Source organism: Triturus cristatus, chromosome 4_1, assembly GCF_964204655.1.
Source record: "Triturus cristatus chromosome 4_1, aTriCri1.1, whole genome shotgun sequence".
Classification (NCBI taxonomy): Eukaryota; Metazoa; Chordata; class Amphibia; order Caudata; family Salamandridae; genus Triturus; species Triturus cristatus.
The window spans coordinates 1,228,249,330-1,228,255,329 of NC_140585.1; positions in this window are offsets into that span (position 1 = coordinate 1,228,249,330).

Genomic DNA, 6,000 nt, shown 5'->3' on the forward strand with positions numbered 1-6,000 from the left:
TTGGCAAGTATTTGCCTAAGGAAAGGCAGTAGAGCTGCTCTGACTTTTCGACAGTATGTTACACTCACTGCAGAGTGATTGACAGAGAGTGAGAGTAAGTACAGGAGTAGGTCACATTTAAAAAATTGAAACACTAATAAATCGTCATGCTCCAGACGGAGTGGTAACAAATGTACTTTTTTTATTTCTTTTTTTAAATGAGTGAAGGGGTCAAGAGTTTTATTTTGGCGGCCGCCCAACGCGCTACTGAATGTCTGGGCTGCCAAATACCAAGGGTACGCAATCTTAATTCCACCTCAATCCTCTTTATCCCACCACCCAACATTTTTTGTATCCTTATCTGACTCTTGCTGATTCTTTTTATTCTCTTTCATCTCCACTTTCTCCCTTTGTTACTGTTTTCTATCTTTCTCTTCCCTCTTTTTCTTCCATTTGTGCCTTCTCTTTCATGCTCTGGATTAAAGTCTGACACTGAAAAGTAAGTCCTAGTCCATAAAAATGTGTGCCAGTGCGTACCACTTGCAAAGTTAAGCACTGGCCATAACACAGAGTGACTGCCCTCCTTCTCCAGTCAAATCTGGGTGCACAAAAGGTCCTGGGTTTACCTGGGCTTTGTGAAGGGCGGAGGGACTGTCTTACTATCTACGAATCCCTATCTTACGCCCCTGGTTGTAGCAATAGCTTGCCTACGGTATCTACGGTTGCATGCTGCAGGCTGAGCTTAGTTGAGAAAGGTGGCACACTATAGGAATGGTTACAATTGTCTTTGGATTTGTTTTCTGAATTCTGTTAGGTCATTCGTTTCCAGAATTTTTGCATACTGATATGTTTACTTTAGATTTTGGTGTGGGTTTTTTTGATGATTTAGCTATGTTCTACAAAGAGTACTCATAAGAGTACTCAGAACAATTAGTGCCACATTTGTTGGCAATCTTTGAAGAGGCCAGGCAGAAGAGCAAATCCGTGAGGTGCTGCTTGTCACTATTCTTAGGCCCGCTAAGCTGTGGAGCACTGTATTTTGTATGGTCCACTGTCAATCATAAATATTGACAATAACATTTTAGCTAAACTCTTAGCTAGTGAGATCCTTCCTTTCCTTCCAGATTTGGCTAGACCAGACCAAATTGGGTACGCGCCCTGGTGGAGCACATCCCATAACCTTCGTACCATCCTAGCCTTGATGCACCAGCTTGATCCGAAGATCAACGCTCCTAGCCTTGATGCACCAGCTTGATCCGAAGATCAACGCTCCTAGCCTTGATGCACCAGCTTGATCCGAAGATCAACGCTGGTGCTGCATTTCTTGATGCCATTAAGAGGTTTGACTCTTTAGAATGACGGTACCTATTTCTGTTACTGAAGGGAATTGTTTTCAGTTAAATCATATTTTTTTCTAAAACAACTCTTAATTAACAATTTTAAAGAGTACAATACAATGAGCAGGTATTAACAGTCAGCCGTTTGGCTGTGGCTTCCAGGGACAACCATATGTATGGTAGTGCATTGTAAGAGACATTGGTCCCTTCAAAAAGAGTAAGGAGCAATAGAACTCTCGCATCCTGACTCCATCTTGCTCGTCTGAATTTTTGTGAATTTCAATTAATTTGTATTTAATAAATGTATTGTGTCTCCATCCCGGAGAATATCAACACCAGTCCTATTGTGGTTCTGTGTTCTATTGCTCCTTACTCATTTTGAAGGGACCAATGTCTCTTACAATGTTATGTATACCCTAGGTCCCTCCTGACTCACAGGGTTCCCTTGTTTCTGTACAAATAAATTATGTATGGTAGTAAGCACACATTTTAGAGCTGAACATGAGACGCAATGCCTCCAGGGGGGCGAGTTATAACAGCAACTCTTGTGAAGAGGCAAATCACATAGTGGGCCGAGCCTTTCATGTCAGTAATTTGTAATTTATATGCAGTGTATTACATACTCCACAGATTAATCCTCAGAGTGGGAGACGTCAGTGGCCCCAGTACTGTGCATTCACCCCATCCCGAAGCTGAATATCTTTAGTGCCAGACAATCTTGCCTCCTATCCTATACATTATGGTACAGCATCATGAAACAAAATGCATCTAGCCCTGCCCTATCATAACATTTCATTTTATATCATACCAGACCATCACATCTCACATCATACCATATCATATCAAATCACATATTTTGCATCGTCCCTCCTAGCAGAGAAATAGTGGGACACTGCTCGGAGGGGGAACGGAGCTCGATGCCTAAGGTGCATTAAACCGATATCAGGTGACCACTTTAATTAGTAGGCTCGGTGAATGGTTCCCATATTGTGTCAAAGACAGGCATCTGATCATTTACATTATATATTATGTACTCGCATTCTGAATTCTTGGCAAGGTATGATAGCCATTGCAAAATGCTAAGAAATGCTGGTGTCCACCATGCCATAATATGCACAGTTTAGCCATGGTCAGGGCCATTGCTAGCCATCATTTGGAATGTTTGTTGGGTACAACAAAATCAGTCATTTCACAGATAATAGCTAGGTGCATCAAGGTGGTGATTTGCAACTCGGGCAGCGGCTAACCCCAGCCGCACCACTGCTTTTGATAGAATTAGTGTTGCATAATGCCACAGATGTGGGGTAGATCACTACCCTTCGTCCTACGTCTCCAGCAGGTGTCATTGAGGGAGGGAACATGCTCCATTGAGCCTTCTCGGAGTCCTATCCCAGTTGTGAAGGACCTAAAAATTAGGGAATTTTCATTTAGCCTCTCAGAGAAAGGTGTCATGAGTATCCTATGTTGTCAAACGTTACTACTGAGTTCCCTTGTGTGTGTTGAGAAGAATTTACTAATTAGTATATTATACATAATGGAGACCACCCTCTTATATCTATCCCAAGTCTCTAATTAATGTTAAAGAGGAGAGCATTGAACGTCATGGGGATCAGTCCCAAATTCGCTCCTCAATCAATGCCTCAGTTGGGGATAGGACCACTGTTGGGACTGAGGGAGGTGGAACTCAGTGCAAAGCTCCTGAAAAGGTTTATGTGTATTGGCCACCAGCAATTGGTCTATGTGGGAAATCCTGAAAGTTGCCAGGTTGGCCAGTGCGCCAGGGACGTCAATCTGTGCCATCAGTGTTTTGGGGATTAAGAGTGAAATTTTTCTTTGCTGAGTCAAACTACTCTATGACAGCCTTGGGCTATGCATCAGGCAGAATGGCCTATTATCTGATACCTTACTCATATCTGGGGGAACCAGACAGGGAGGACCCTTCTCCACCCTACCTTTTGCCATCGCTATGGAACCTATTGCCTCTAGACAACTGCAGGCAGAGCAGGCACTCAACTTCAATACTGGATGCCTCGCTGTGACACTATCTGCTGACAGCATCACTCTTTTTTATCAGGGATCTGTCTACAAAAATATCACCTGCACTACAAGACTTCCTCCAGATAGGTTTCCTATTAGGCATATATATCAATTGTGGTAAGTCTGTAACCTTCCCACTCACTCCTTCCTCCTCCGAGTGCCCTTTAGAATCCCGTCTTAGGTGGAACAATTCAACTGCCAAGGACCTCGGGATCTACATTAGAAAGGATATAGAATCCATTCAGCAAGATAAGTGTGATCGAGCAATTGCCAAACTGGAAGATCAGGTCACCAACTAGTTCAGACTTTCACTGTCTCTAGCCATTCGATTAGCATAGCCAAGATGGCTGTCCTTCCAGCGTTTCTGCATCGCTTTGTGAATATCCCTATCCCACTCACTAGCGCTTTTTCAAGTAGGCTGCTGTTCTGCCTGATTAGGTTCATCTGGACTGGTAAACAGCCGTGCTCAAGCTGGAGCAAGTGGATCCTTCCTTTTGGGCAGGGCAGAGACTCGCTGAACCAAGCTTTTAGCTGTATTATTCGTATGCACAAGCGCACTTAGTGCATTTTTGGTACTCTTTTTCCACAGCACACCTCCATCAAGACAGACACTGCCAGCCCATTCCCATTCAACACGGCCCTTTGTCTGTCTGCCACATGACCCATGTCTGAGCTGTACACTGTGAGATGCACAGTCCGGGCCTGGGAGAGACTAAGACGCCATGTTAACCTTGATCGAGTGTAAACTCTTGGGATGCCTCTGGTAAAGAACCCCATGTAATCCTTGATGAATAATTAGGCAACTACATCACTTAGACTCTATTCCCGTAGCGATATGTACCCAAAATATCTCTAAACACTATTCAAGAAGCCCACACTCCTAGACTCTTTTTTTGTATTTCAGACTCCACAAATCTACCAAAGTAACTAAAACCTACATTTCCTCACCCCACTGCCTGTGCTTACAGCACTAACTACAGCGATTGAATCCTTGTCTTCCAAAAACTGTGTCCGGGATGTACTCCATCATGCACCTGGAGGCACAAGTGTGCTGCCCTGGGCCAGTGAGAAATGGAATATCGATTTGGAGACCCCCTTGATTGATGAACAGTGGAAATACTGTTGTGTACAGACCCTTACTACAGATTGCGATTCATTCATGCCAAATGTTTGCACAGAACATACCACACACCTGCAACATTCACCAAGATGGGCGTCGGAGATAACTCCAATTCTGCTAGATGCAGAGACCCTGAGGTAAACGTCTATGCTGAGGTAATGAGGTCTTCTCTACTACACCGCTCCTAGCTCTGCTGGGCTGTGTGGAGGATTTCCCAATCATAATGAGTAGACGGATTTCCTTGGCTGAGTTACAGGCCCGAATAAGAGTGGTGATTCATTGGAATGAGGCCCCTCCCCCACACAAGCTGCAGAACTGGCTGAAAGATGTTGCTAACTGTAGCGAACAGATGGATACATCTTGGGACTTCATGCCATCCATATCTCGACCCAAAGACATCTCGGGTCTGCTTCAGGCGTACCTCCTGGGATTCTGTGAGCCGGAGTTCACAAATGGGATGGAGCCAACCGTCACCTAGCCCCAGGATCTTCTTTATGACTCAGGGTCTCACACCCTGTTTGCCGTGCGAGGTGGGGCCCTCGCTCTGTTTATTGCTGCTATTGCCTGCCCTAATAAGATAGCTCTGACGAGGATGGCCAAGAGCTTGCTGGAACTCGCTGCTGTTTGGCACTCATCTGTTTCTGTGTGCTTTTTGGAATAGATCCTGGCTGTTATCTCACACTTCTCTCTGCTGTGGGTGGGTGGACGGCATTCTGTTTCTAATCTGAACATTTCAATAAATAAGCATATAAATAAACTATAATTAGAGACCTGCAACCTGTCCAATCCAGACCTAGGAAGATCGGCAACATTATTTTATTCGACACTGTTGTGTTTGAGTTCTACTCATGAGGGGTCTATTGCAGAACGCTAGTGAGGTGAGCTTGTGGGCGCATTAGTGAGAGATGGCAGTTGATGGATGGGAGTGGTCAGGACGATTGTGTTGTTTGCTGTCTCCTGTGTTGGATTAAACTCTTTTATGACTTACCTTGCTGGATTTTGGAACTGCATCACTGGCGACAAGCTACTGATTGGTATCCACGAGTGCCTTTGAATCCAATTCTCTTGAAGTCTGGAAGGTGCTTGGATTTCGTAGAAATACAGCTATCTGCTTGACTGGGTACAAGAGATAGCAATGACATGTTGAGTTTGTACTGGTTAGTAACGTGGCAAGATTGGGGGTGAAGTCTCCCCTGCTTCACAGGTGTGTTTTCAAAGGCACCATCATATCCATTTGCTGCCATGTTGGGTTGGTCTGCAACATAGTTTGCAGTGATACGCACACTATTTGGTGTGGTTCCAACGTGCGTCATCGTGTTTATGGTGGCCATATTAGTTTAGTTTGCCAAAATTCACGGTGCTACGCACACCATTGGATATCTTATGTAAGGGCTTAATTTGAGTTTGAGCTGTAACAAACTGCACTCCAGACAAAGAATTATTGTTTTTCAAGCATATTGCATCACATCTTGCAACCATTTTGGATTGGTCTGCAATGGTGATGCGCACAACATAAAAACTACTATT